Here is a 10,696-nt window from a genome sequence, read left to right as displayed (position 1 = left end):
AAATGATTGGATTGTTTGATACTAATGACCTTTAATCACAGTGGGGGAAAAAAAACTATTTTTTTCTTGTAAAACATTGACTATCAGCTTGAAATGCTGAATATATGATTTTTGAAGGGCATCATCATCCTTCCAATGAGATTCTGAGCTGTTTCACATCCTCCTTCTTTGATGGCTAAGTCATTTATGCTACAGCAGATGTTACAAATGGAGCAGCACAATGTTACATTTACAAAGCAACTTAACTCGTCTGTCAAAATCTTTGTTTTCCACAGCCACAATCATTGAATTGTTGTGGGTGAGAACATGGTTTGCCAAATGAGTACGGGGAGGTTAGAATACTTTTCAAGGGTGATGATGTCCCTTTAAATGAAGAAGAAATAGTTTCTCTCTGTTACACCTAAAGATGTTTTACTTTCGACATTTGATGTCATCCCACCATTTTTTGAAGATAAGTATACTTCAATTTCATGGAGAAGTCATTGATCAAACCAATATTAAATATTAAGGCCTTATTTCTAAATGTTGGCATCGGGCCCGTGCAGTTGGACCTGTCCCAAGTCTTCCAAATATCTATTTCTGAAATTTGATATTTTTAGTGCCCTTCACTGATTTTGTAAGAGCCCAAGTGGGAGTGCCCAGTTTCCAGGCCACTGATAGTTTGGTGACAAGGGCAAGATATGTGCCTGCTGTTTCTGTCCCTCTCACTAACCAGAGGTTCGTAGTTGGGGAGGGGAAACCTGAATATTTATGCACTGCAACTGGACCAGGGATTTTCAAGAAAACACAGGTTTTTCTCCCTATTAGAAGTCTTTTTCTTTTACAAGGTTAATACTGGTTGTGGGGGAAACATTTCACAATGATGGGCAACTCGTTTACCCACATAAAGCAGAATCCTCCCTGTGGTACAACCCAATGCAACAAACATGGCGATAATGCTCTTCAAATGGAACACAGGGAAACAATTATTTGCTGCCCCATACCCTCCCCAGAAAATAACAAGATTGTGGTGCACAGCCCCTGCACCAATTTCAGAACGGAGCCCAAGGTGTTTTAACTGGAATTTTCGGACAATTTTCAGAACGTGATTTGCCACTGGAATGGGAAACAGTAATGTAGACACTGAGTGCCCTTAACTTTTATAACATTGAGTATCTGCCAAACGGAGTATTTAGGTCAGGAATATTATCGGAAAAGCGGTTGGAAGGATTTTGGGTTGCACAGGAAATCAAGGGCTTCCTATTAAGTTTCCTATTTTCAGCAACTGTGCTCAGATTTGAGAATGCAAGCCAACATGTGCAGGATGAACATGCACAAAGTGAACTGCCCATGACTTCACCATTTGCCTTATTCCCACTATGAACAGGGATTTAAGAAAAACTGGATAAGCTGCAAAGACTTTAGCTTTCCAGTGGTATTAAAAAAGTCATGTTAAATTTCATTATATTTGACTGGACAGTTCGTGTAAAAAAAATCCAATGAGTACTCACTGAACATACCAGCAGGAATCATGGAGTGATAGAATACAAGTCCATGTTTACAGTTCCCCGCACAGTGAGTTCCTGATCTCAGCTGAGCTGGCAGCATAAGACTGTGACATCAAGTCTGCAGCACAGAAACAGGCCATTCAGCCCAACTGGTCAATGCTGGTGTTTATGCTCCACACGAGCCTCCTCCCTCCCTACTTCATCTCACCCTATCACCATATCCTTCTTTTCCTTTCTCCCTCGTGTGCTTATCCAGCTTCCCCTTAAATGCATCTATGCTATTTGCCTCAACTACTTCTTGTGGTACCGCATTCCACATTCTTACCATTCTTTGGGTAAAGAAGTTATTGAATTTATTAGTGACTATCTTATATTTATGACCTCTGGTTCTGGACTCCCCACAAGTGGAAACATTTTCTCTATGTCTACCCTATAAAAACCTGTCATTATCTTAAAGATTTCTTTTGGGTCACCCCTCAACCTTCTCTTTTCCAGAGAAAAGAGTTGCAGCCTGTTCAGCCTTTCCTGATAAGTATATCCTCTCAGTTCTGGTATCATCCTTGTGAATCTTTTTTGCACCTTCTCCAATGCCTCCATATCCTTTTTATAATATGGAGACCAGAGCTGTGCACAGTACTCCAAGTGTGGTCTAACCAAGGTTCTATACACGTTTAACATAACTTCCCTGCTTTTCAATTCTATCCCTCTGGAAATGAACCCCAGTGCTTGGTTTGCCTGTTTTATGACATAATTAACCTGCGTCGCGACTTCTAGTGATTTGGATATCTGTACACCGAGATTCCTTTGCTCCTCTACCCCATTAAGACTCTTATTATCCAAGCAATATGTAGCCTCCTTGTTCTTCCTGCCAAAATGCACCACCTCACATTTATCTATATTGAAATTCATTTGCCAATTACACGCCCATTCTGCAAGTTACTGTGAAGCACAGGAAAGGAGAGAAAAGTCCCAAATCAACCCAGGCTACTTGCAAACATCTCCTGTTACTGAGTGAACAAATAGAACTGGCGAAACCTGGGACCAGGTTGTTTGTCCACCCCTTTGGTAATGGAATGGTGCCTGGAACCTGTCATGAATGAGGCAGCCTTGGTCACTACTTGCTGTGGGGAATTCTTGTTAAAAATTCACAACCACTGCAGATTGGTAAACATCAAATCCTCTGTTGAGTTATATTTTGCCCATGGCTTTTTTTGTTTCGCCCTCCAAGTATTAAACGTATGTGGGCCGTCAATAAATTTTCACTGATTGGTGAGTCAGTAACTATACAGGGCAGAAATTCAAGATCATCACAGTGAATGAAGGGAGAGGTTCAGAGTATTGTTTTTACACAGAGGGTTGTTAGGACATGGAAAAGATGGTGGAAGCAGAATTGATGATAGCTTTTAAAAGGGGAGTGGATAAAAATTTGAAAAAGAAAAATGTAATAAGATATGGAGAAAGGTCAGGGGTAATAGGGCTAAATGGATAGATCTTCCAGAGAGCTGGCACAGGTGCAATTGGCCAAATCATTTCCCTCTGCGCTGTAAAATTCTATGTGATTCTGTTCTACAAGCTGTGATTCTGTGGACTGTACTTCCTGGAGCTGCCCACAAAATCATTTATTGTGGCAAATCATATCTGAAGTTATCTCAGAAGCTCAGAAATATAGCTGTCAATCTGCTGATGAGATCAGATCAAACTTGAAGACAGTGATCCTTCTGACTGATTGAAAACTAGTCAAAGTCAAGTTGTTCTAATCAATCAGAAGACCGATTTTACGCTGTGCAATCATGAAAACGGAAAGTCAGGGGAAGCAGATGGAAACTGATGAGTTTGAAAGATGACTGGAGGGAAAAATAGAGATTGTAGAAAGAGTGTAGTTTAGGAGCTTCTGAACACCATTTTGTAGGCTGTTTGGTAGAATTCTCCATGTTGACTATCCATAATCACAACTTTGATCATTTTTGCACTTAAAGAAGTGTTGAAAATTGCACTAATATTCCACAGTTAATGCATGGTGTCCAAGAGGCTACCACAGCACTGGATGCCCATAAAGCCCATCCGGGAGTTCTCCAATGCAAATGTGATGAGCGGTGCACACTGAGCCAGTTATACAGTATAAATGCAGCTCTTCAAGCTCATCATCAATCCAGCTTGCAGGCCCAGTAACTGAACAGAGCTCTGGAAAACTAACAGCAGAGGCAAACTTCATACAGTTAATAGTCACTTCATGGTTAGAATGAGGTGAAGAATCCCAGTCACAATGCCACAGTGTATTTCAAGGACGAGAGGTAAACCATTCAAAAATAATATTGTGGAAATAGTTTGGGATTTTCACTAATTCAGTGTCAGAAATATCCACTTGTTGGTGTTAGCAAAGATTATGGTAAGACAAAATGCTTTTAAGAAAAGTCCACGGCCCATTATATCTCACAGCTGGTGTTTCTTCAACTGATCTTTTCAAGGAAAGTTTTCTTGTGAAAGGTTCATCTGCAGCAAGTCGAAAATCATTTCATGCAAGTGAATGTGGGCCGTTGAGATCACTGAACGGACTCAGTGTGGGCAGTGCCAGGAAGCTCATTGACACTACGTTTACTCAGCAGAATTTGAAAGCTCACACACAGGCGCTATGTTTTTCTTTTGAATGCCTTTCTGGGATGAGTTTTCCTGCATTTCCAGTCAGCCAGCAGCACACTTGGCAAGGCATAGAATCATAGAAGTTTACAACATGGAAACAGGCCCTTCGGCCCAACATGTCCATGTCGCCCAGTTTATACCACCAAGCTAGTCCCAATTGCCTGCACTTGGCCCATATCCCTCTATACCCATCTTACCCATGTAACTGTCCAAATGCTTTTTAAAAGACAAAATTGTACCCGCCTCTACTACTGTCTCTGGCAGCTCGTTCCAGACACTCACCACCCTATGAGTGAAAAAATTGCCCCTCTGGACCCTTTTGTATCTCTCCCCTCTCACCTTAAATCTATGTCCCCTCGTTATAGACTCCCCTACCTTTGGGAAAAGATTTTGACTATCTACCTTATCTATGCCCCTCATTATTTTATAGACTTCTATAAGATCACCCCGAAACCTCCTACTCTCCAGGGAAAAAAGTCTCAGTCTATCCAACCTCTCCCTATAAGTCAAACCATCAAGTCCCGGTAGCATCCTAGTAAATCTTTTCTGCACTCTTTCTAGTTTAATAATATCCTTTCTATAATAGGGTGACCAGAACTGTACACAGTATTCCAAGTGTGACCGAACTAATGTCTTGTACAACTTCAACAAGACATCCCAACTCCTGTATTCAATGTTCTGACCAATGAAACCAAGCATGCTGAATGCCTTCTTCACCACCCTATCCACCTGTGACTCCACTTTCAAGGAGCGATGAACCTGTACTCCTAGATCTCTTTGTTCTATAATTCTCCCCAACGCCCTACCATTAACGGAGTAGGTCCTGGCCCGATTCGATCTACCAAAATGCATCACCTCACATTTATCTAAATTAAACTCCATCTGCCATTCATCGGCCCACTGCCATTCATCGGCCCAATTTATCAAGATCCCGTTGCAATCCTAGATAACCTTCTTCACTGTCCACAATGCCACCAATCTTGGTGTCATCTGCAAACTTACTAACCATGCCTCCTAAATTCTCATCCAAATCATTAATATAAATAACAAATAACAGCGGACCCAGCACCGATCCCTGAGGCACACCGCTGGTCACAGGCCTCCAGTTTGAAAAACAACCCTCTACAACCACCCTCTGTCTTCTGTCGTCAATCCAATTTTGTATCCAATTGGCTACCTCACCTTGGATCCCGTGAGATTTAACCTTATGTAACAACCTACCATGCGGTACCTTGTCAAAGGCTTTGCCAAAGTCCATGTAGACCATGTCCACTGCACAGCCCTCATCTATCTTCTTGGTTACCCCTTCAAAAAACTCAATCAAATTCGTGAGACATGATTTTCCACTCACAAAACCATGCTGACTGTTCCTAATCAGTCCCTGCCTCTCCAAATGCCTGTAGATCCTGTCTCTCAGAATACCCTCTAACAACTTACCCACTACAGATGTCAGGCTCACCGGTCTGTAGTTCCCAGGCTTTTCCCTGCCGCCCTTCTTAAACAAAAGCACAACATTTGCTACCCTCCAATCTTCAGGCACCTCACCTGTAGCGGTGGATGATTCAAATATCTCTGCTAGGGGACCCGCAATTTCCTCCCTAACCTCCCATAACGTCCTGGGATACATTTCATCAGGTCCCGGAGATTTATCTACCTTGATGCGCGTTAAGACTTCCAGCACCTCCCTCTCTGTAATATGTACACTCCTCAAGACATCACTATTTATTTCCCCAAGTTCCCTAACATCCATGCCTTTCTCAACCGTAAATACCGATGTGAAATATTCATTCAGGATCTCACCCATCTCTTGTGGTTCCGCACATAGATGACCTTGTTGATCCTTAAGAGGCCCTACTCTCTCCCTAGTTACTCTTTTGCCCTTTATGTATTTGTAGAAGCTCTTTGGATTCTCCTTTGCCTTATCTGCCAAAGCAATCTCATGTCCCCTTTTTGCCCTCCTGATTTCTCTCTTAACTCTACTCCGGCAATCTCGATATTCTTCAAGGGATCCACTTGATCCCAGCTGCCTATGCATGTCATCTGCCTCCTTCTTGAGAGATGGTGCAAGAGGGAGGGATTCAAATTCCTGGGCCATTGGAACCGGTTCTGGGGGAGGTGGGACCAGTACAAATTGGACGGTCTGCATCTGGGCAGGACTGGAACCAATGTCCTAGGGGGAGTGTTTGCTAGTGCTGTTGGGGAGGGTTTAAACTAATGTGGCAGGGGGATGGGAACCGATGCAGGAAGTCAGTGGGAAATAAAGTGGTGACAGAAACAAAAGGCAGTAAGGGAGAGTGTACAGAACATGACCGGACAGATGGTCTGAGAAAGCAGGGCAAAGACCAAGGGAAGACTCGATTAAACTGCATTTATTTCAATGCAAGAAGTCTGATGGGCAAGGCAGATGAACTCAGGGCATGGATGGGTACATGGGACTGGGATGTTATAGCTATTACTGAAACATGGCTAAGGGAGGGGCAGGACTGGCAGCTCAATGTTCCAGGGTACAGATGCTATAGGAAAGATAGAGCAGGAGGTAAGAGAGGAGGGGGAGTTGCGTTCTTGATTAGGGAGAACATCACGGCAGTAGTGAGAGGGGATATATCCGAGGGTTCGCCCACTGAGTCCATATGGGTAGAACTGAAAAATAAGAAGGGAGAGATCACTTTGATAGGATTGTACTACAGACCCCCAAATAGTCAACGGGAAATTGAGGAGCAAATATGTAAGGAGATTACAGACAGCTGCAAGAAAAATAGGGTGGTAATAGTAGGGGACTTTAACTTTCCCAACATTGACTGGGACAGCCATAGCATTAGGGGCTTGGATGGAGAGAAATTTGTTGAGTGTATTCAGGAGGAATTTCTCATTCAGTATGTGGATGGCCCGACTAGAGAGGGGGCAAAACTTGACCTCCTCTTGGGAAATAAGGAAGGGCAGGTGACAGAAGTGTTAGTGAGGGATCACTTTGGGACCAGTGATCATAATTCCATTAGTTTTAAGATAGCTATGGAGAAGGATAGGTCTGGCCCAAAAGTTAAAATTCTAAATTGGGGAAAGGCCAATTTTGATGGTATTAGACAGGAACTTTCAGAAGTTGATTGGGAGAGTCTGTTGGCAGGCAAAGGGACGTCTGGTAAGTGGGAGGCTTTCAAAAGTGTGTTAACCAGGGTTCAGGGTAAGCACATTCCTTATAAAGTGAAGGGCAAGGCTGGTAGAAGGAGGGAACCTTGGATGACTCGGGAGATTGAGGCACTAGTCAAAAATAAGAAGGAGGCATATGACATGCATAGGCAGCTGGGATCAAGTGGATCCCTTGAAGAGTATAGAGATTGCCGGAGTAGAGTTAAGAGAGAAATCAGGAGGGCAAAAAGGGGATATGAGATTGCTTTGGCAGATCAGGCAAAGGTGAATCCAAAGAGCTTCTACAAATACATAAAGGGCAAAAGGGTAACTAGGGAGAGAGTAGGGCCTCTTAAGGATCAACAAGGTCATCTATGTGCGGAACCACAAGAGATGGGTGAGATCCTGAATGAATATTTCACATCGGTATTTACGGTTGAGAAAGGCATGGATGTTAGGGAACTTGGGGAAATAAATAGTGATGTCTTGAGGAGTGTACATATTACAGAGAGGGAGGTGCTGGAAGTCTTAACGCGCATCAAGGTAGATAAATCTCCGGGACCTGATGAAATGTATCCCAGGACGTTATGGGAGGTTAGGGAGGAAATTGCGGGTCCCCTAGCAGAGATATTTGAATCATCCACCGCTACAGGTGAGGTGCCTGAAGATTGGAGGGTAGCAAATGTTGTGCCTTTGTTTAAGAAGGGCGGCAGGGAAAAGCCTGGGAACTACAGACCAGTGAGCCTGACATCTGTAGTGGGTAAGTTGTTAGAGGGTATTCTGAGGGACAGAATCTACAGGCATTTGGAGAGGCAGGGACTAATTAGGAACAGTCAGCATGGTTTTGTGAGAGGAAAATCATGTCTCACGAATTTGATTGAGTTTTTTGAAGGGGTAACCAAGAAGATAGATGAGGGCTGTGCAGTAGACGTGGTCTACATGGACTTCAGCAAAGCATTTGACAAGGTACCGCATGGTAGGTTGTTACATAAGGTTAAATCTCATGGGATCCAAGGTGAGGTAGCCAATTGGATACAAAATTGGCTTGACGACAGAAGACAGAGGGTGGTTGTCGAGGGTTGTTTTTCAAACTGGATGCCTGTGTCCAGCGGTGTGCCTCAGGGATCGGTGCTGGGTCCGCTGTTATTTGTTATTTATATTAATGATTTGGATGAGAATTTAGGAGGCATGGTTAGTAAGTTTGCAGATGACACCAAGATTGGTGGCATTGTGGACAGTGAAGAAGGTTATCTAGGATTGCAACGGGATCTTGATAAATTGGGCCAGTGGGCCGATGAATGGCAGATGGAGTTTAATTTAGATAAATGTGAGGTGATGCATTTTGGTAGATCGAATCGGGCCAGGACCTACTCCGTTAATGGTAGGGCGTTGGGGAGAGTTATAGAACAAAGAGATCTAGGAGTACAGATTCATAGCTCCTTGAAAGTGGAGTCACAGGTGGATAGGGTGGTGAAGAAGGCATTCAGCATGCTTGGTTTCATTGGTCAGAACATTGAATGCAGGAGTTGGGATGTCTTGTTGAAGTTGTACAGGGCATTGGTGAGGCCACACTTGGAGTACTGTGTACAGTTCTGGTCACCCTATTATAGAAAGGATATTATTAAACTAGAAAGAGTGCAGAAAAGATTTACTAGGATGCTACCGGGACTTGATGGTTTGACTTACAGGGAGAGGTTAGACAGACTGGGACTTTATTCCCTGGAGAGTAGGAGGTTAAGGGGTGATCTTATAGAAGTCTATAAAATAATGAGGGGCATAGATAAGGTCGATAGTCAAAATCTTTTCCCAAAGGTAGGGGAGTCTATAACGAGGGGGCACAGATTTAAGGTGAGAGGGGAGAGATACAAAAGGATCCAGAGGGGCAATTTTTTCACTCAAAGGGTGGTGAGTGTCTGGAACGAGCTGCCAGAGGCAGTAGTAGAGGCGGGTACAATTTTGTCTTTTAAAAAGCATTTGGACAGTTACATGGGGAAGATGGGTATCGAGGGATATGGGCCAAGTGCAGGCAATTGGGACTAGCTTAGTGGTATAAACTGGGCGACATGGACATGTTGGGCCGAAGGGCCTGTTTCCATGTTGTAACTTCTATGATTCTATGATTCTATGATTCTTCTTTCTGACTAGGGCCTCAATCTCCAGAGCCATCCAAGGTTCCCTACTTCTACCAGCCTTGCCCTTCACTTTATAAGGAATGTGCTTACCCTGAACCCTGGTTAACACACTTTTGAAGGCCTCCCACTTACCAGACGTCCCTTTGCCTGCCAACAGACTCTCCCAATCAACTTCTGAAAGTTCTTGTCCAATACCATCAAAATTGGCCTTTCCCCAATTTAGAATTTTAACTTTTGGGCCAGACCTATCATTCTCCATAGCTATCTTAAAACTAATGGAATTATGATCACTGGTCCCAAAGTGATCCCTCACTAACACTTCTGTCACCTGCCCTTCCTTAATTCCCAAGAGGAGGCCACGTTTTGCCCCCTCTCTAGTCGGGCCATCCACATACTGAATGAGAAATTCCTCCTGAATACACTCAACAAATTTCTCTCCATGCAAGCCCCTAATGCTATGGCTGTCCCAGTCAATGTCAGGAAAGTTAAAGTCCCCTACTATTACCACCCTATTTTTCTTGCAGCTGTCTGTAATCTCCTTACATATTTGCTCCTCAATTTCCCGTTGACTATTTGGGGGTCTGTAGTACAATCCTATCAAAGTGATCTCTCCCTTCTTATTTTTCAGTTCTACCCATATAGACTCAGTGGGCGAACCCTCGGATATATCCTCTCTCACTACTGCCGTGATGTTCTCCCTAATCAAGAACGCAACTCCCCCTCCTCTCTTACCTCCTGCTCTATCTTTCCTATAGCATCTGTACCCTGGAACATTGAGCTGCCAGTCCTGCCCCTCCCTTACCCATGTTTCAGTAATAGCTATAACATCCCAGTCCCATGTACCCATCCATGCCCTGAGTTCATCTGCCTTGCCCATCAGACTTCTTGCATTGAAATAAATGCAGTTTAATCTAGACTTCCCTTGGTCTTTGCCCTGTTTTCTCAGACCATCTGTCCGGTCATGTTTTGCACACTCTCCCTTACTGCCTTTTGTTTCTGTCACCACTTTACTTCCCACTGACTTCCTGCATCGGTTCCCATCCCCCTGCCACATTAGTTTAAACCCTCCCCAACAGCACTAGCAAACACTCCCCCTAGGACATTGGTTCCAGTCCTGCCCAGATGCATATTTTGCCAAAAGAACAATATTTAAAAGGCTCACAACTAATTTTGAAACATTCATATGAGACTGTTAGCTAAGATGGAAGCCCATGGAATCAAGGGAAAAGTACGGACTTGGTTAGGAAGTTGGCTGAGCGAAAGGCGACAGAGAGTAGGGATAATGAGTAGGTACTCACATTGGCAGGATGTGACTAG

At 43.6% G+C, this 10,696-nt stretch overlaps 1 protein-coding gene across 3 annotated transcripts in view; it reads right to left on the bottom strand.

Moving 5' to 3' along the window:
• LOC137300399 (syntaxin-binding protein 1) overlaps window positions 1–10,696 on the bottom strand; it is a 116,238-nt gene that overhangs the window by 65,973 nt on the left and 39,569 nt on the right. The window lies entirely within an intron of this gene.

Source organism: Heptranchias perlo, chromosome 31 (assembly GCF_035084215.1).
Source record: "Heptranchias perlo isolate sHepPer1 chromosome 31, sHepPer1.hap1, whole genome shotgun sequence".
NCBI classification, from domain to species: domain Eukaryota; kingdom Metazoa; phylum Chordata; class Chondrichthyes; order Hexanchiformes; family Hexanchidae; genus Heptranchias; species Heptranchias perlo.
This window is presented reverse-complemented; position numbering and strand designations above follow the sequence as displayed.